Genomic DNA, 20,680 nt, shown 5'->3' with positions numbered 1-20,680 from the left:
TAAGAACATTTCAAGAGAAGCGACAGCATCTCTGTTGGTACAGAGATAAATAAGCAAGAAAAAAATACTTGTTTCCTCATGTACTAGTCGGGCACGGTGGTTCTTGGTCCACATCGCCTGCACTCCACTATTTCATTTATTAATAATTAAAGTTAATTAATTCAATGCATAGTGAGAATCTACCATGTACTAGGTGTTATATATATATATATGTTAAATATATATATTTATTATATATATTATATATTATATATAATATAATATTATATTAAATATAATATTATATATTATATTATATATTAAATATATATATTTAATATATAATATATGTTTATATATTTATATATTTATGAATTTATAAATTTATATATATTTATATATATTATATATAAATATATAAATATATATAAATTAAAAATAAATATATATATAGCCTTATATAAATATATCTATCTATCTATCTATATATATATATATAGCCTTACAATTGCCTTTGAGTAGATATTATGAACTGTGTTTTATAGATGAAGAAACAGACTCACAGAAGTTATATCATCACCATGATCCCATTAATAGAGGATATGATGAGGGATACAGTATATATTGCTCTTAGGTTGACAGGCGCTCTACTGGAGGGTAGCCTCTGACATCTCAACATCTGTCTTCTGTTTTTTAACTAGACACCAGTCTATTCTGGCGAGGGTTTCCAGGTTCAGTGTGAATGCCTACTATAAATGCAGTTATCATGAAATTGGGCAACACATTTGTCCATGAAGCTGCAACTAGCTTTTAAAGATGCGAAACAGTGTAGGGAGAAATCTTGTCTTTGACGTACTGGTTATTAAAAGCGGTATTCTCCAGGGATCAAGGGTAGGGCTCCGCAGGCCCTTCTTTGACTACCTTTTGATATAAAAGCTGTGGAAGAAAGAGCACCTAATGAGATGATCAAGTGTACAGATGAAACTATGGCCTCCTGGGCTGAGAGGAGTGCCAAGCTAATGGGAATAAACTGTGGCAATTGTTGGTGAGGCTGTGTGAATGCTCAGAGCAGGGATAAAGTTGGGAGCAGGCAGGCATAAAGTTTTACTTTTAGTTAAAAAGAATTCAGACCAAAGAGATGAAATTAAGACCTCTAAGTGGTATATATGCCCTGGGAAAACATTCTTTCATTTGCTCCTGGCCCAGGATATTTTCTCTGAATAAAAGAGAAAATTTGAGTAACCTTAGGCAAAAAACAAAAACAAACAAACAAAAAAAAAACAAAAACAAAAAAAAGAAAAAGAAAAAGAAAAAGAAAACTACTCCTTTGCTCTAGAATTCTGCATGCAGTTTTGGGTGTTACACTTTAAGAAAGAGAAGGTCTTGCTAAAGGCAATGGATATGGAAACCAATTTGACAATAAATTATATATAAAAATAATAAAAAAGAAAAATTTAAAAAAATAAAAAAAATAAAAAAACCCAAAAATAAAAAATAAAGGTAATGGAAACGACCAAAAAGTTAGAACAGTTTTGTACCATAAGAGTAGTTAAACAAATATAAACATAGACTGTAGAGGCACACTTTTAGACTAAGAACATAATTTTTTTTTCAAGTGGCAAAGTACCATCCCCTTAGTAAAATTCAGCTCATTACTTTCGAATTAAATTCAGATTTTTAAAGTTGTGAATTTTATGTTCAAGAAACATTTGATAGAAAAACACATAAGTTATTCCAAACATATTCTACCAACACAAGAGCCCATGAAATGGAAACAAAACAAAACAAAACAAAAAAACAAAAAAACAAAAACAAAAACAAAAAAACAACCAGCATCCATCCAACTTAGAGCTCTCACTTTGTTCTTATGTAGCTCTTTCAAAACAGTGGGATGTAGGATTCTTATTCCTTTTTGGGCGTTTAGAAAATTAACTTTCAGATAGCTTAGCTGTATTTCTTCTCATCAAATAGGGATCCCGGGATATAGCAAAGGCTCAGGCTCCTTCAGTTTCCAAACCCAGTGCTCTTTGTGCCTCTTGGACAGTTCATTAAGCGGAGGGAAATGGGGAGTTTTCAACGCTAAGCGTTCAGGAACCACGCCTGGTCTGTGTGTTATTCAAATAACTGTGGGTCATTTAGCTCATAATAAGGGACGGAGTCCCACACAGTTTTTAATCTGTATTTTTATCACTGCGTTGATGATAAAAGCTTTCTAACTCGAAAATTAACATACTTTTAAGTATTATTCGTATTCGATAATATAGATACCTACTTAAACGGCACTAAGAGTAATTTTTATTTTATTTAAAAAAAATTTTTTTTAACATTTTTATTTATTTTTGAGACAGGGAGAGACAGAGCATGAACAGGGGAGGGTCAGAGAGAGGGAGACACAGAATCCGAAACAGGCTCCAGGCTCTGAGCTGTCAGCACAGAGCCCGACGCGGGGCTCGAACTCACGGACCGTGAGATCGTGACCTGAGCCGAAGTCGGCCGCTTAACCGACTGAGCCACCCAGGCGCCCCAAGAGTAATTTTTATTGCCCTTCTACAAAATGCTTTCGATATATGATTCTCTTTAATCTTCACAGTAATACAATGAGCAAGATATTTTTATTAACTAAAAACCTGAGCGAATACTGTCACTGCTTCCTAATACCCATCTCTCAGATCTTTATTCTTTTTCATCCCTGCTCCCAATGCTCATCCCTGAATTACTCCCCTATGCTTAGAACACTGCTCCTGCCTGCAGTCCTGCCCCATCCAACCTTCCTCCACATGCTGTCCAGTAATTTTCTTAAATGCAAGTCTACGCTTACTAGAATACCTATTGTCTATGAAGGAAAGTCAGCATTCTTGATTACATACTTCCCCCTTCTACTCTGCTTATTCATATCTTCATGTAGTCAGTGAATATACGTTATTCTTTGAATTAGACAGGTTGGGAAGGGAAAGGTATTGATTTAACTTTAGACTGATGGAGAGGTAGCACTAATAAAACACATTTTTGTACTTCCTGTTGTGGATTCAGGGTTAAGAATCAGTGGAGCGAGAAAGAGAATGAACATGACTGGAGGCATCAGGTTTTAGCGGATCCATTTGAAGGATGGAAGTATTAATGCCGATGGGTATGGGAAGGTGTAGGTGCATTTAGATGAGATTGAGTGTGTGTGTGTGTGTGTGTGTGTGTGTGTGTGTGTAAGCACACACACACATATAACTTATAGTGGAGGAAGGACTGTAACAATTTCTGCCTCATAAAGAGACTACATAAAATATGAATAGAGAAGACAATTGGACATATTTCATTTCAGCAATCCCCTGATAAGCTTAGTCTTTACAAGCAGTAATTCAAATTAAAGAAAAAAAAGTTGCCTCAAGCGTTTGAATCTTTTCATTATTTGTTTTCAGTCTTGGGTGGCCGATCCACGGTTTTATTAGACAATTTGAGCGCACGTGTGTGTGTTTGTGTGCAAGAGAGAAACGCAGAACTTTATTTTTAATACCTTCATTTATGTTTTTAATCAAAAAATCATTTTCCAGGGATCTAAACAATGATGCTGAAGCATCCAGATTTAGTTTTAGTCAAAATTTTTCCTGAATATAGAATATATATCCAAGTCATTTTGTTAGTGATATATATTTTTTAAAAGAATAAAAAATATTCTCAAGGTGCCTGGGTGGCTCAGTCACTTAAGCCCCAACTTCTGCTCAGGTCATGATCTCGTGGTCTGTGGGTTTGAGCCCCACATCGGGCTCTGTGCTGACAGCTGAGAGCCTGGAACCTGCTTCAGACTCTGTATCTCCCTCTCTCTCTGTGCCCCGCCCCCACGCTCTGATTCTCTCTTTCTCAAAAATAAATAAACTTTAAAAGGTTTTAAAAAAACATATATACAATTCTCGTTTTCAAATTGTGTATGTACTTTAAAGGGTTAAATAATTTTGCAAAGTCTCCAATAAAAAAGAATTTGTGGTTCTGCACGTACTCCCAAGCCTAATTCCTGCTCCACAAAGGCAGCCATACTTTTAGTTTTTATTTCTAGTATTCACTTCCAGTTTTCTAATATTTCTTCAAGGCATTTTTATATTCCTGCTAAAATTATTTATTACTTATTACACCCTTAATGAAAAAGCTTTAACCCTAATAACACTTCTCATACCCGTGCATGTGCACACATGTCTCATGTGAAAATCCAACCCCCCTCCTAAATTTATTGCATCAGAATTTTGGTTATATCATTATTCACAGTCTGCATCATCATGGATATCTAAATGGTATTCATTTCTGAGACATGTGATTTTATTTCCTTTCAGTTAATTATTTTTATTCGTTTAATTGAAAAGTCATTTTCTTATCCTTAAGTCCTAGTCAAACTTTATAAATCAAGTGCAATTTCATTCTCAGTTTGTTCAACTGCATCCAGGGATCTATCAATGAGCCCCTCTGTGTTCTTCCTTAACGTGGGCTTGTTTTATCCTAGGCTTAATTTGTAGTTTTCATATTCTTACATTTACCATCACTGCGGGCATTTTATTTGCCTCTACTGTGTAGTAAATACTTTCTGGATCCGGGTCCTTCCGCTTTGTTGGTAAAACGACCTGTTTTGGTGGAGCACATCTCTTGGGAAATTCCTGACCAAGGATGTATGGATGTTAATTTTTAAGACCATGTGTTTGGGCGAGGAAGTACCCACCCACTTAGGCTTTTGGTATTTCTTTAAAAGGACTCACAGGATTGAGAGGTAGTTTTGATCACAGTTATGGGTTATTACAGTGAACAGCAGGATCAGCACGGGACAGAACAGAGAGGCATCAGGAAGAGTCTGGAGAGGAGTCCAGACCTTCCAAAGGTCCCCATCATGGGATGACGGGAAGGGAGGTCCCGGACAGAACATTGTTCTTTCTTTAGCAGAAGAAATGAGAAAAATATATCCAAGGTTTCTGCCTCAGGAAGTCTTCTTAAAACTCAGAGTGTGGGGATTTTGCCGAAGACTTGTCATGTAGGCACTTGTTGCCTGAGCAACCAATCACTGTTACTAAAATTCCAAACTCCGAGAAGTAAAGTGAGTGTTCATGAATCATAACTTACATTGTTTGCACAAGCAATCTAGGAGACTAATATAGCAGAATTCAGTCTTCCAGTCACATAAAACTACTTATCAGTGCAGAGTCTGGCAAATTCTACGGGCCAGGTTTCCAGAAATCTTCCCAAAGGTCAGTTTCTCAAGCTGGTCCTCCTGGAGATAACAATATCAATTAGGCTAAGTTAACTCTTACACAACACCAATGTCTAAAAAATGTCCTCCTTCTACTTTTACACTTGACAGATACATTGTCTGGGCATACAGAGTACCAGATTTTCATTCATTTCTTTATGGAACTTGGAAAGTATGTGTATATTCTTTTAACTTCTATTGTTACAGTACAAAACCAGATACTACCCTTATTCTCATGCTTTGTATGTGACCAAATTTTGTTTCTTCCTTCTTTCCTTCATTCCTTCGTTCCTTCGTTCCTTCGTTCCTTCCTTCTTTCCTTTCTTCCTTCCTCTTTCTCTCTTTTCGTCTCTCTCTCTCTCTCTCTCTCTCTCTCTCTTTTTCGTCTTTCTGGAAGCTTTAGGTCTTTCTCTGTAAACTCCATTTTCTAAAATTCCAGGTTCTAACACTTTGAGAATGTTAAAGATTATTTTTGCTGGACAAGTAGCAGTTTCAATCTGGAAGTCATGTCTTTTAATTTGGGGATATAATTTGTGTGTGTGTGTGTGTGTGTGCGTGTGTTTAATGTTTATTACTTTTTTTTTTTTTTTTGAGAGAGAAAGAGACACAGAGCATGAGCGGGAGAGGGACAGAGAGAGGGAGACACAAATCTGAAGCAGGCTCCAGGCTCTGAACTGTCAGCACAGAGCCCAAAGTGGGGCTCAAACTCATGAACTATCAGATCATGACCTGAGCCAAAGTCAGATGCTTAACCAACTGAGCCAACCAGGCGGCCCTTTGTGTTGATTTTTAAATTGTCCTCCCCTCTGCTTTTTTTTCTGTTCTCTTCTTCTCTCTTATCCCATTATTCAGACTTTATACTTTTAGAATTAGTCAACTTATTTTCTTGAGGTTTGTCTCATATTTTCCATGTCCTATATAAGGTATAAAAAAAGAATTATGAAAACTCAAACAATATAAATAAAAACTTCATCTCAGGGATATATTCTTTTGAAAATGTAAAAAAATAAGAACATTCAACTGAGAAAGTACATAAGGGAGAAAAGTATATTTTAGCATTAACTATAAAAGATAAAGCACAGATGTAATAGAGTATAAACCAAAACAAACTTATTTTTAAAGAGAACTTAAATGGACAAACCTTTATCCAAAATGATCAAGAAAATTATATAGCACAAGGGAACATTAGAAATTTGAAATTATGATAATTGAGGACACGCCAGAGATTTCAAATATAGTAAGAATATAGCGCAAACCATCATACAATATTGTTCCCGGAAGAGTGAAGTAGTATAAATTCAAACCCTAAACCTATGTGAGGTACAGAGCTACAGCTATCAACTCAGAGGACAATTTTGGTTCACTCAGAGCCCATACCAAACTAGATGCGCTTCTTCCTTATCTTTATGGCACATACCCTATCCCAAATTCTTTATTATCCCTCTGTCGCCAGAAGGTGGGTTTTTCTGGAGTTCTCCAATCTTTCTCCAAGGATGCAGCCCTTCAAATGGGCCAGTCTGTAGGTCTCATCTACTTGCCCATTCCACACAGGCATGGATTCATCTTTGCATGTAAGCTTTAAGATTTTGGCCCACGGATGACAGAAACCGGGTGTGGCCCTGCCCTCCCAGGCCAGGGTAACTGTAGCGTCAGCTAAAATCACACTGGCTCTTAGTTTGCTTTTTGTTTCTGACCCCAGGAAATGTCCCCATCCTTTCTGGCTAGGTAGGCTTACCACTCGAAAGGAGACTGGTTACATTTCATCCTAAATTTCCATGCTTGACTTGGAAGTCTGCCCGGTACTTTAATCTGCCATATGGACAGAACTCAACGTTTCCGCAGTTTTATTCACTTCTACAAATGTTGTATTTCAGACATCGTTTTCCCTACTGGAAAACAAACGGTGTAGACGATGTCCTATTTTGTGTCTCTTAGTACACATATATGAGACATTTAATAAATACTTTCATAAGATAATTGAAAGGCTCAGTGATATGTTACTTTTTTTCCTGAAACATACTGAGCCTTCCAGTAAAATGGGTTGACTGACAAAAGCATACAGGATGAGCACACACAAAGTGTGATCACTGGACATCATGCAGTTTACATGATAACGACCTTCATTGAGGAGATCACCTCCAAATCAGACTTCCTGCGGAGTATTACCTTCTTGTTAGTTATTCGTTGCATGGGCTTTGGAACATTATAAATTTAAGTTGAGTAATTACAACTTTTTAAAAATGCTCAACCTTGAGGAAAAATGAAAATTCAAAAATACGCAATCAATCCCTGAAGATATATTGTAATCTAGCCCCGAGTAGCTGTCCTGCAAGCTAGATAGTAACTTTCGGTAATGACATTTTATTGCCTACAATGAAAGTTTCCTATCTTGAACATGAAATTTACCAAGGAGGTATATCTGCTGCCATAATTCTAAATATCATAATCCTGAATAAAACGGTGGGAGAATAATTCGGTAAAGGATTTCAGTGTATTGGCAGAAGGTGTGAATCTTGAGTAGTAGGTAATTCACGTCCAAAATGCAATGCAGACATGCATCCATTGTGATAAACAAGGAAAATCAAGCTGTTTGGCATTAATGACAGAGGCAAGATGAAATCCCCCTCCCAAAAAAAAGGTAGCCATGTGGAAGTCACAGCTTCAAAATTTCACACTTCTAAGGAAAATATACTAATCATACAATAGAATCATGTTGTTTTACATATGAAAAATAATAAATATGGGGGAAAATGGAACACAATTTCAAATGTATTACATAATCATGCTGAGTGATATGTAAGAGAAGGAATCCAAGAAACTTTTGAATACAATATTTTGAATATATATCTTCATGCTAAAGACAAAAGGAACTCCAACTAAATATTGCAATCTAGTAAGTATATTTCCTTTTCAGTGTATGAATTGGCAATTCTAAACTTTTTATTTATATCTTATGATTAAGATTCTTTCTAGATTGGAGAACACTATGGAAAATGATAGTTAAGTGAACCCATGACCCTGGAATGGACTATGAACCAGAATGAAGCAATATATTTTACTACAAATAAGAGTAGTGAGGCAACTGACAGAGTTTGAACACCCTTGGATTGGATAATATAACGGTATCAGTATTCAGTTCCAAATTTTGTTACTGTGGTTATAAATGAATAACCTTTTAGTTTTTGTTTTTTTAGTAAATACATATATAATACATACTGTATTTATAGGTAAGGAAGCTTGGTAACCTGCTCTCATCTAAGAAACGATTACCTATATCTGTCTATAAGTAAACAGATGCATGCATATATGTAAGAAATGGTAAAACAAATATGATAGAACATACGGGGTTCTGTGTGAAAGACATTAAATGATTTTTTGTACAATTTCTGAAATTTTTACCTAAGTCCAAAATTATTTCATAATAAAAGTTGAAGCAAACAATAGGCTTCATATTTATAAACAATAGCCAGATAGAAGATATAAAGACAAAACTTTATTTACAATAGAAATTTAAAAGACAAAATGCTAAGGAATGTTTAACAAGAAATATTAAATAACATTTTATGAAAAATATTTGAAACAAGGCACAGAGTATTTGAACAAATACAGTTCTTGTCTTAGATAGAATGGCAAAATATCATAAATACGTACATGCTCCCTAATTTAATTTGTAAATTTAATGCCATAGCACTAAATTTTACCAACCATTATTTTCTAGAACTTTTCCAGAACAAATTATTCTAAAATTCATATACAAAAATAAATATGAAAACATTCATAGGAAAAACTGAAAAAAGAAAAAAAAAACAATGAAGGGTGATAAATATATCCAGTATAAAACACATGAAGATGTGTTCAACTTCATTTTTTTTCAACTTCATTCATAATATCAGATATTCAGATTGAAAGTTACTGACATACTCTTTCTCACATTTTCAATTCAGGAGAAGTAAGGAAACGTCATAGGTGAACGTAAATACTAAAGGGAGATTATACCAGGTAGACACTTGGATCCTTGGAAATGAATGCAGATCATCTGAAATGGTAATTTTCCTCTTAATTTGTTATAATATGTATGACTGTTTAAGGCAAAAAGTATATTATTGTGTGTCAGGATTTTCAGTATATGTGTGAACCATACATATGAAAACTCTAACCTAAGGAGAGACTGCAAAGTTAGTACACTTTATATGAGTTGGCATAATATAAAATATAAGCATGCTAGATTTGTATATTGTAATCCCTGGAGTATTCTCTCTGTCTCTCCTCTCCCCTAAAATATAGCCAAATAATCTAGAAGCCAATGGATACATTAAAATAGGACACTGAATACATTCAAATAATTTCAGAGAAAATCGGAAATGTGGAAAACGGGAAAAAAAATCCAAAAAAGACAAAAACTTACATGGTAACCTAAGTAATCAATTAATTAATTGGGTAAAATACTAATGGTCTAAGCATTCTAAAAGGTGGAGATTAGCACAACAAATTAATATAAAATGTGAACCAAATATATGTTGCCTATAAGAGACGTACTTAACAGATACAGACACAGATGAGTTGAAAGTAAATGCCTGGAAAGAAATACAAACCAACCTTTTGCAAATAGTAAAATGGCTAGACTGGCTATGCTAATGTGACAAAATAAACCCTAAACACCTAAAGAGACAGTGGAGGATATTACATTATAGTAAAGGGGGAAACTCACCAGGAAACTACAAATACTGTAAATGTTTATACATCTGATAATAAAACCTCAAGTAACATAAAGCAAAATTTGACAGAATTAAAAACAAAATTAGACAATGCCACCATTATAAACGGACATGTTTACACATTTTCTGAGCATTTAATAGGAAATTAGACACAAAACCAATTTAAAAAATGGAATCTGAACACTCCTTGCCACCTTAATCTAATTGACATTTATGAAATATTAAGTTAACTGCATAAATTAACTTCAGAATACAAATTCTTTTAGTTGCACATGGAATATTCACCAAAATAGACCCTCTGCTGGATGATCAAACATGTCTCAATAAGTATAAAAGAATCAAAATTACATAAAGTGTGTTCTCTGACCACAATGAAATTATATTAGGTGTTAATAACAATAAAATTTCTAGAAAAGCTCCAACTTTCTGGAGATAAAACAATATATTATGACTGGGTCATGGCCCAAATAAAATAAGGAAACAGTTTGAACTGAATGACAATAAAAATAAAATATATCAAAAATTGTGGCTGGCAGCAAATGCATGAATGTTTCTTAGTACAGATCCTACGGGCAGTGAAGGGACAAGAAGAGAATATTATGAACAACTCGATGAAATCAAACTTGCGATTTGGATGAAAAGGCTAATGACGTGTGAAATAACAACAATTGACAAAAAAAAGAAACAGAAAACTTAAATAGCCTTGTATCTATTAAACAAATTGGACTTGTTATCAAAAAAAAACTCAAAAATTCCAAGCCTCGATGGTGTCACACATGTGTTTACTCAAATATCAAGGAATAATGAATGCCAAATTTATACAAATTTTTCAGAAAACAGAGGAAAAACGCTGCACAAATCATTCATGAAGCCAGCATGACCCTAATACTAAGTTCTAACAAAGATAACGAAAATAGAAAATTAGACACCATTATCTCTCATGAACATAGATTCAAGGGCATTAACAAAACATTAACAAATAAACTCCAACAAGATGAGAAAAAGGTAAACATTGTGCTAAAGTAGGGATTATATCAGTAATGCCAGGTTGAAAATCAATTAATGTCTTTTCCCATATTATGATAATGAAAATGTTAGAACTTAGAATATATTGTTTAAATTTTTTAAACATTTATTTATTTTTGAGAGAGAGGAGGCAGAGTGTGAGTGGGGGAGGGGCAGACAGAGAGGGAGACACAGAATCCGAAGCAGGCTCCAGGCTCTGAGTGGTCAGCACAGAGCCCGACGTGGGGCTCGAACTCACAAACCGTGAGATCGTGACCTGAGCCAAAGTCAGACGCTTAACATACTGCGTCACCCAGGTGCCCCAGAACTTACAATATTTTTAATAAATGCAGAAAAAAGTTCCTGACAAAATTTAACATCAGTTTTCATTAAAAACTCTTGAGCAAACTAAAGTGGGGTGCTATCACAATAAGGCAAATAAAATACAATTCATAAGATAGGCAAGAAAGAAGTAAAAACTCTCCCTATTGACATCTATTAGTTTATACAGCAAATCCCTGTGAACTGACTGGCTACTGGAATTAATAAGTAAATATAACAAGGCCAAAAAGTACAAGGTTGGTAAACAAAAATCTGTTGTATTAATATATATCAGTAGCACACATTTGGGGAATTAAATTTTTAAAAATGCACTTCAAATAATGCCAACAACTATAAAATATTTAAGACTGAAAGTAAGAAAATATGTACAAGACGACTGCACTGAAAAATAAAAGCATTTCTGGGAAAAAATAAAGAAGACAAAAATAAATGCAGAAATACATCCTATTTTGGAGTTGGAAGACTAAAACAAACAAACAAGCAAACACAACCAACTCTGGCATGCTTCCAGATGTAATGAGCAGAGCAAAGGAAGAGGAAGGGAGAGGCTATCGCCGGACCTCAAGTTCTCAACTGTAACACATCAAGGTGGGAAACCGTGGAATGAAATCTGCAGATCAACTAGATGAAAGGAATATAACCCTAAGTCCCATTGACAGGCAAGGCACTACTCACTTGTCATGGAGAGAAAAATACGACTTTGTAAGAAATCAGAGAATATGTCACTTATAAACCTAATCTGAAGATATCACCAAACTGTGTAACAAACTAAAATGGAGACTTCAGAGTAAAGATGTCTTAAACAATAAGGAAAAGAGATTTGAGAAATGAGCTTTGGCCTATAGGAATTCGATGCTAAACCATTGTTTTAGAATCCATCTTTTTGAAATAAGTGTACCAGCCAATAAGGGCAGATTAACTAAAATACTCATAGTATAATAGTCATAACTGACAACAGTGAATCTCCATTAGTAAGAGAATGTAAAGCCTGTGACAATCCATACCATGAAATTGTATGCAACAATTACTAAAAGAAAGAATTTGATCTATAAGACAATTGGGAAAGATTTCTACAACGTACAATACTGGGAACATCAAAAACAAGACCTAAAGGTGTAAAACATAGTGTTGCATTTTTGTAAAACACCACAAAAATTAATAGCCCAACTATTATGCATACATGATTGTAAGAACATTGAGAAGGGTGCAAAATAGTACACACCGCCTTATTATTAGTTAAGTTTGAGGGAATGTGGGTGAATTTATGACCTAAGTCCACTATGATTTGTCATCTCATAATTCTGCAGGCTGGTAATTTAAACAGTGCTTAGCTGGGTAGTTCTTGTTTTTCCTGACCTTAGTCAAATATTCTGAGAGAATTGTAATGCAAAATGTACGTCACTTCTTATCAAAACCAGTATAATAAAGCTGGGATAGATTCAGAGTGGAGAAATAGATTCCTAGTGTTTTTCTTTTCTTTTTTTTCTTCGTGAGTGGCAAAGTCACACTGCAAAGGATGCATCTAGGAATCAGAGACATTCTCGCAACCATCTTTGCAAAACAATCTATCACAATGGAGAAATGGGGGGATGATTGGGAAAGGAGGAGGGTGACAACAGATTCAAAATTTAAGGCCAGGGTTTGAGCAATTGCACTAATGAAAATAGAATCTCAACTTTGAAACATGAAGGAGACACACAGCACAAATGGCATGTGACAATCTCAGAATGGGACACACACAAATAATTCGCTTACTTAAAAACTCTGGATAAGGGTTTCCTGGAAAGTAGAAATTGAAGACTGTCATCCCAACTCAGTATGGTTTTAAAACATTTTGTACATGTGTACACTGTATATTTTATAAAAATAATTTTTAAAGTTCGTTCTCTCCAAATTAATCTACGCAGTCATTGCAATTCCAACAAAAATTGTAATAGGGTTTTTAGTGAGAGTGGACTAGATAATCCTCATATAAATGCTGAAAAATAAATTATTCAAGAATAACCAAGCTATCCTAATGAATAAAAATGAGGAGAAAACCCGTCTTACAATATACTGATTTATTATAAAAGTAATTAAAATGTTATCATATTGCTTCAGGGGTAAAGATATTAATGGATAAGAATATGACCTCAGAATGAAACTTACACATATATGAGGACTTAGTGTATGATAAAAATGGCATTAGTACTAAATGAGGAAAAGGAAAAAGCTCTTTACAAGAAGTTATAACAGGTAGTTAATATAAGAGGAATCTTGAATCTGTTAAACATGTGACAGATACTTAAACACACTAGTAATCATAGATAAGAATAGATACCATTTTTTCCCGTTCGACTGGTAAAAATTAAAATGCTTGAAGATACCAAATTTGGCTAACATCAGGTAAAGTTGACTCCTCATTCACTTGACATAGAAGACTAAATTGATAATTCATTTCAAAAGCAGTTGACTAATGTAGTAAAGTTGATAACGTATGGGATGTATGGAAAAGTAATTTAACTGCTTATACGTCCGTAAGAATTTCTTGCACGTTTTTACAGTGAAACATGGCTGAGCATGTTTATTGCTGCACCTTATTTTTCAAGGTGAAAAAAATTATAAATTATTCACAGGGTTACAGGTGAACTATAGTGTGTTCATATGAGAAAATAATACATAAAATTAAAATGAATGAATTATAGCAAAAGTAGATCTCAAGCGATAATTCTGAGTGAGAAAAGTAACCTTAACAATAATGTTTAGGATAACATTTATATTAACAATAAAAACACACAGAGAGTATGCTGTTTTTATATATTAAAATTCTGGGTGATGCGAAAAAGGATATTTGTTATATTATTCTTCACTTGTCTGTAGATAACATAAAAAACATTGAATTGTAGTCATTTAAACTGTTTTAGCTATGCAAATAAAAACTGATCCAAGAAAAGTTTGGTATTAAGAACAAATATTCACTGGATGTATGCTGTATTCGACAGCATATAAAATGTTATCTCAGCTAATCCTCAGAATAACGTTATGTAGTGGATGATGGTTGTGTTCCCATTTTATAGGTTAAAAAACTGAGCTGCAAAGAGATTAGGTTTATTGTCTAAAGTCATGGATGTAGTTAATGGTAGAATTGGAATTAGAAGCAAGACCCTAAGACTCCAGCATCTGGGTATTATTTGAGATTCATTCTTGGACTTTAAGTTCATTGTCCCATGAAAAATAAGTGAGGAGATTTTATTATACAAGTTGGAAGGCATGACATGAATGTACTGGAAGAATTTGGGCTCTATTAGGCAGGGTTTGGAAATTCTAAGGTTGCTTATACAGGGCTGGAGATGAAAAGAGTTTGGGAATTTGCCAATTGGTCCAGAGGGAGGGTGGTATTATTGGCAAAATAGAGCTCAACCTCTATCCTGTCTACTCATAGGAGGATAGATAGAATGATTCTTGCAGGATGAAATGACAGGCTGCTGTTGATATCAAGTGTCAGACACACTAGGTCATGGATAGATGGAAATCAATGGCTAAAATACAGTTACTGGACAGAACAGAGAGAACAGGCAAGATATTCAGAAACTTTGAGGAATAAATTTAAAGAAGAGTCACGATTTAGTCAAGATAGGAAACTCAATTGTCAGCAATACTCTTCTAACGTTGATGGGATCATTCCTGCACCAAAGATTTTACATTACTCCTGTCTAGAACTTGGGATGTTGATGACAAAGAGGAAGGATAGCAATATAGTTTTGGATTAGGGACGATATAACTGACTTTTGGAAAAACAAAACAAACATAAGAGAGAACCAGGTGATTTCCTCTTCATGAAGGGAAAGAATGTCCTCTCAAAACACATCTCTTTGTAACATCTCCCAAAGTTGAATTCTTGGCCGAAAAGATGATCTAGGTATTAAACCATTGGCAAGGTGGGTCTTGAGAAGGACTGTCCAATCACCTTCTGTTCCCCGGAGTTTTATATCATTCGGAGAAAGAATTATCAATCACATGAGACTCAGGGGATCAGTTTTAGGACTTATAAGGATAAATTGAAAAAAAAAATTAATTGAGCTTATTTCTCTAGACATAGGCAGATTTGGGCGTCATTGGGCCTTCCTCAAAGAGAGAGGCCTTTTTAACCTGGCGGAGAGAGGAAAATCTCTACATGTCAAGGATAAGCCAGTCTTCTCTGCAAGAAAGAAAGTTGCTGAGCCTTCTCTATTTCTTTTTCCAACTTAACCCACAAATAGGAGCGGAGACAAGGAGGTAGAAAGTAGTTTTCCCTTCTTTCTCTTCGCCTGAGAAGTGGATATTCTTTCTCTCCATGGGAACAGGACGAGGTAAAAGCATGTCTCACTAAAATATTTCTTACATTGACAGGGAGGTGAACATAAGAAAGAGATTCTTCTCTCCCTCACCCATTCAAGGAACACAGCCCAGCAAAATAATTGAGTGCATTGTATTTCCTTGGCTTTGTTTACTATCCAATGCCAGAGTAAATGATAACAAGCAATCTTCTAACAAAGCAACTGTTTGAGTTCAACTAATCCATTAAAGAAAGTTGTGCTGTATTTCATTACTTCATGTATCGCTTTGTGAGAATGAAGGCAGATTTCATGACATTTGCGCTGCATTTTGTAAATCGTAGTTTTAGGCAAATCAAACTGTTAAAGCTTTTAAATTAGAAACTGTAAGGATTCTTATTTTATTCTTAAAAACTAAAACCGTTAATGATTGCTAAGGTGTTGAATTTCACAGGATGATGGTTATAAGCATCAGGCTTGAAATCTGATATTTTTTTTAATGACTGATAATATTACATGACTTACTGCCACAAAATCTTTATGACGTTTTCTCCAATGAGCTCACCTACGTCCCACAAAATAAGCTTTTTAAGGTAGTGTGAATTATGAAAAAAAAAAGTGAACTTTGGTAAAGAGATACTGTTTGAGACATATTGAAACTTACCTTATGTGTGGTTTAATTATGCTGTGTGGAAAATGCTGGCAATTGGACTTTTCATCGGTTTGTGACTTGAAAAAGCAGGTCAGCGATAGGAAAAGAAGAAGCCAGAGGGTAAAATATACTTAAAATGGTTTTTAGGAAAGTTTAAAGATCAAGTTGAAAATTTTCTGATATATTCTCCTCATTTGAACCTCCATTATGTTTCTTTAATCTTATTTAAAAGTATAATATCCTAACTTTTATAGTTTTTCATTGTGTTCTTTTTATAACCCATGTAGACCAAGTCATTTGAGTTCAAGAACTATATCATACACTGTTGACATTCCCACCTACAACTGAGTAGAAGTTTTTTCTTCCTGATACAAGCTTAATAGGTATTCTTTAAAATTATTAAAGAAAATATGATCCTAAGTTTCTTTAGGATAAATATGAGAGCATTGTCTACAAACTATTCTTATGCCGTATGGACACAAAGGAAAATTGAAACGTGTTTTATCACAACACAGAGCCTCATGGCCAATGCCAATACTCCCAGCCCATCTTGACCAGACCATCTTTATTCTACATTGAGGTCACAGATGGCATACCTAGCCTAGCTAGGTTTATTATGAGTATCAACTGTTGGTATCTAGAGTGAAGAGGAAGATTGAATATTACAAAATAATAGCCCTTACTACAAACTAGAAGTTTTTAAAAATTATGATGATTTGGTGTCTCCTCAGTATAAAGACACCACATCATTATTAAATTTATAACAGACACAAAAATGAGAACTCTCATTAGTAGGGAGCTAGCTTAGGAGAATATAGACTAGCAATGTCCAATAGAACTTTCTGTGGTGATAGAAATGTCCTACATCTGTGCTGTGCCATATGGTAGCCATTATACACATGTGGCTATTGAGCTCTTGGAAAATAGCTAGTGTGACATAGAAACTAAGTTTTTAATTTTACTTACTTTTAATTAATTTAGATGTAGATAGCCACCTGTGGCTGGTGCCTACGTATTGAATATGCCAGTGGGACCATTTTGCAATTCAAATTCCATATTCTAAGTTACTTTGACTCTGAACCCTGGGGGCATAAACTTTAATGCCATTGTGAAGCAGTAGAAAGAAAACATTATTTAAAGGTTAGGCATGGAGGTTTTGAAGAATGTACTATAAACCAGAGCTGTAAGAGACTCTTAAATACAGAGAACAAACTGAGGGTTCCTGGAGGGGTGTTGGGTGATGTGATGGGCTAAATGGGTGATGGCCACTAAGGAGGACACTTGTTAGGATGAGCACTGGGTGTTACATGTAAGTGAGGAATCACTAAATTCTACTCCTGAAATAATTATTACACTACATGTTAACTAACTTGGACTTAAATTAAAAAACAAAACAAAACAAAACAAAACAAAACAAAACCCCTGTAAACCCAAGGGAGAAAAAAAAAAAAACAGGGCTATGATAATAGTTAATATTAACTGGAAATGCTTTCTACATGCCAGATATTGATTAAAAGGTTTTACAAGGGTTAACTCTTTTTTTTTTTTTAAATCTCATAACACCTTTTGAAATTAGTACTATTATTTACCCTCTTATTGATGAAGAACATAAGGCACAGAGAAGTTAAGTCACTTGTCCAGGGCATAAGTGTTGGGAGTCTGGATGCAAACAGACTGCCTTACCCAGAATAGAACCTCCAAGTATAGTTTTCCGCTTTCCTGGGATATATGTAATAATTTCCCAAATCTAAAACACTGTGAATTTAAGATCTTCCATTATTTTTTTCACCTCTAAGAAAAGAAAAACAACCACAAATATTGCCAATTAACTGACAGGCCACTAATCACAAATGCAATCAGAAATGTTACGACATGGAAAAAAAATATGACTTAGCATAAGGAAATATTTTAGTGCTGCTGATAAGATTCAGGTCTTTTTAGTTATAAGTAATCATCTACTTCTTTTTCAGAGTCAGAATGTTTGATGTTTGAATGAAGGTGACCTGTGACTGATAGAAAGTTCTAATTTTTCAGAGCACCCGGCTGGCTCAGTTGGTGGTAAATGTGACTCTTGAAGCAGGGAAGAATATCCAATGGAAAAACAGATGGTCTCTTCAGCAAATAGTACAGGGAAAACTGGACAGTGACATACAGAAGAATGAAACTAGACCACTTTCTTACACCAACACAAAAATAAATTCAAAATGGGTGAAAGACCTAAAGGTGAGGCAGGAAACCATCAAAATCCTACAGTAGAAAAAGGCAGCAACCTCTTTGACCTCAGCTGCAGCAACTTCTTCCTACACACGTCTCTGGAGGTAAGGGAAACAAAAGCAAAAATGAACTGTTGGGACCTCATCAGGATAAAAAGTTTCTGCACAGTGAAGGAAGCAATCAATAAAACTAAAAGGCAGCCTACGGAATGGGAGAAGATATTTGAAAACGACATATTGTATAAAGGGTTAGTATCCAAAATCTAGGAAGAAATTATCAAACTCAACACCCCAAAAAACCAGATAATCCAGTGAAAGAATGAGCAGAGGATATGAATAGACATTTTTCCAAGAAGACATCCAGATGGCTAACAGACACATGAAAATATGTTTCACATCACTCATCATCAGTAGTCATCTACTTTTGAGTACAATACATGAAGCTGGGGTTGTTACCATGGCCTGAAGATAAGAGACTAGAACAAGTAATAAGATTGGATTTTAATAAAACTTTTTCAGGGCTACATCTTTTACTAGAAATAAGGACAGGAGGAGATACATTTAAAGTTGATATTTGTCAACTATGATTTTCCACTATGGAATCCGTGTGTGCAGCAACTCTCCGTACTTAGCAAAGGAGGAATACAGATGCCTCAACTGCATTTTTAGGGATAAACCAGGATCTCCTTGATTTTGATGGGACCACATTCTAATATGTATCTGCCTCATCATACTTGCCAAAAACAAGGACTGGAACAACCATGAGGCAGGTCTCTGCAACAGTGAATCCACTGTGGCTGCTTGAGCATGAAATATTTAGAGAAGAAGAAAACGTTGGAAAAATTTCTTTAATTTAGTACACTGTCGCAATGTCTTCTTAATGATACCCATGTACTTCACCTGGAAAATCTTCCTTGTCTCCCTAGGCAGGTGTGTACTTTATCCTAAGCTCCAATGGGTCTTTATGTAAAAATGATGTCATGGTGCTGTAATTATGTGTTTTCAAGTCTATCTCTCTTTTACCCAATGTACTTTTTATATTGTATCTTCTCATCTTAAGACTTCAGCATACAGAAAACTCCTGGAAGATATTAGAAAATGATTTTTACTTAATAAACAAAGAGTTATCCAACCATGGGCACTTAAGGACTATCAGGCAAAGAAGAAAAATTAAGCACTCTTAGGTGCCTTATGACACTGCCTGAATATATTTGGACACTACAGAACTTCACTAACAATCACTATTACAATAGCTAATGTGGCATAGTGGATATATGTTGTGTGGTCTGGTCAGAATCCGTTCTCCCTTCTAGGATGAAAGGCTCCCTTGTGGGGTGTGTGTGGGCGGGTTGTTGATGTGGTAAGGGATGGGTCTAGAGTTTCTTATAGCCTTTTGGCTTCCATGTGGGGAGAGTCTGCATGAAAACGGAACCATCACAAAGGAAAAGAGATAAGGAACAGAAACATTGAGTTCCCGTAGCCTCATTTGAGCACCTACGTCTAATAGGAAGTGGACTTTTCAAATATTTAAGCCAATAGTTCCTTCTTTTCTCCAAGCTACAATGAATATTAGGTAACTCACTCGTTGACTTGGAAGGTAGCCTTTTCAAGGATGCTGTATTGAAACAAAATACTTCATGTGCCTTTCTTCAAGTACCATTAAACAACCATCATGCGCCAGCACTTACGTTGTTTAAAATGGAAGATTTTATTTATTGGTCCCCACGTTTAAGCCTTTAACATGTATCGGCTACTACTCGGTGCTCAGTCACTCTCTGTAAAAAGTGGCATTCCCTTGACAGGGTTTGGTAGAGCAGCTGTAGGTAGAAGTGTAAATATCACAAGAATCTCCTGAAGTACATTTCATGCCATGGACCATGTCTGTCCCACAGAAGAATACTGCTGCTTATCTCTTTCAGCCAATATTTAATTTGCATTTTTGTCGAAACATTACGATAGATACTAATTTTTGAAAACTAAATAGGAGCCCATGATCTAATAAATATTGTTTAGCTCTATGGCTTTTAAGAAGACAAGACCATAATTTTTAACCTACCAAATAGCTAATTAAGATATATGTGCACACTAGAAATAATGGCAGAGTGGGGTAAACACTTGAATTTTGGCCTAAACTTGAGATTATCATCATCAACAACAACAACAAAATTGAGGGTTATTTGCTTAATCTTTCTGATTCATGTTTAAGAACAAGTATATAGGATTAGATTATGCCTAAGATTTCTTTAACCTCATATAATCAAAAAATG

The 20,680-nt window shown here is 35.0% G+C and overlaps 1 long non-coding RNA gene across 2 annotated transcripts; it reads left to right on the top strand.

Moving 5' to 3' along the window:
• The first annotated feature begins 4,875 nt into the window (after nt 1-4,875).
• LOC122237757 lies at nt 4,876-18,292 on the top strand. 2 transcript variants are annotated; one of them, XR_006216382.1, is made up of 4 exons: nt 4,876-5,192; nt 8,157-8,316; nt 9,139-9,238; nt 18,235-18,274. It is a non-coding gene; the product is annotated as an uncharacterized LOC122237757 (long non-coding RNA). The 2 variants fall into 2 exon arrangements; XR_006216381.1 differs by having other exon boundaries at nt 4,877-5,192; nt 18,171-18,292.
• Nucleotides 18,293-20,680: the final 2,388 nt, after the last annotated feature.

The sequence above is a fragment of the Panthera tigris genome, chromosome B1, assembly GCF_018350195.1.
Source record: "Panthera tigris isolate Pti1 chromosome B1, P.tigris_Pti1_mat1.1, whole genome shotgun sequence".
NCBI classification, from domain to species: Eukaryota; Metazoa; Chordata; class Mammalia; order Carnivora; family Felidae; genus Panthera; species Panthera tigris.
This window is presented reverse-complemented; position numbering and strand designations above follow the sequence as displayed.